Below are 1,042 nucleotides of genomic sequence, written 5' to 3' on the forward strand. Positions count from 1 at the left end.
ACTATGTGAGCCTGGGCTACCACGCCGACCGGCTTAACTCTAATTAGACACGAACTATGTGAGCCTTGGCTACCACGCCGACTGGCTTAAAACTAGTGGCCTATGACTATGTGAGCCTGGGCTACCACGCTGACCTCCTTAACGCTAGTGGCCTATGACTATGTGAGCCTTGGCTACCTCGCCAACCGGCTTAACACTAGTGGCCTATGACTATGTGAGCCTGGGCTACCACGCCGACTGACTTAAAACTAGTGGCCTATGACTATGTGAGCCTGGGCTACCACGCTGACCTCCTTAACGCTAGTGGCCTATGACTATGTGAGCCTTGGCTACCTCGCCAACCGGCTTAACACTAGTGGCCTATGACTATGTGAGCCTGGGCTACCACGCCGACTGACTTAAAACTAGTGGCCTATGACTATGTGAGCCTGGGCTACCACGCTGACCTCCTTAACGCTAGTGGCCTATGACTATGTGAGCCTTGGCTACCTCGCCAACCGGCTTAACACTAGTGGCCTATGACTATGTGAGCCTGGGCTACCACGCCGACTGACTTAAAACTAGTGGCCTATGACTATGTGAGCCTGGGCTACCACGCTGACCTCCTTAACGCTAGTGGCCTATGACTATGTGAGCCTTGGCTACCTCGCCAACCGGCTTAACACTAGCTGAATGAACTGAAATAAAAGCAGAATATAAATGTTCTTTCAGCTGACATCAACCACACACTCATCACAATGAAAACATCTACCTTAGAAATAACAAACGTGAACACTGGGATAATCGCCGATGTATATGGCGAACCCCCGTTGAAATGCATGCACAAGAATGCTTATTCATTTAACCTGTTTCATGTCCGTTACTATCGGCGTGTCCTCAGAGCGATCACATATGCTATAAACTGCGTTTTGCTCCAGCTGTATAAACACAGATGCTAAATGCTGCTGCTTATATGCTTAATATTCACTCCTGCATACAATGCAAAACTGCTAACATGACACTTAGTTTAAACTTGATTATGGTTGCTCATTTTTTAATTCAA

At 47.9% G+C, this 1,042-nt stretch overlaps 1 protein-coding gene across 1 annotated transcript in view; it reads left to right on the forward strand.

The window, feature by feature from the left end:
- LOC107668476 (potassium/sodium hyperpolarization-activated cyclic nucleotide-gated channel 1-like) overlaps positions 1-1,042 on the forward strand; it is a 97,252-nt gene that overhangs the window by 39,256 nt on the left and 56,954 nt on the right. The window lies entirely within an intron of this gene.

Source organism: Sinocyclocheilus anshuiensis, unplaced genomic scaffold (assembly GCF_001515605.1).
Source record: "Sinocyclocheilus anshuiensis isolate Anshui unplaced genomic scaffold, SAMN03320099.WGS_v1.1 scaffold2085, whole genome shotgun sequence".
NCBI classification, from domain to species: Eukaryota; Metazoa; Chordata; class Actinopteri; order Cypriniformes; family Cyprinidae; genus Sinocyclocheilus; species Sinocyclocheilus anshuiensis.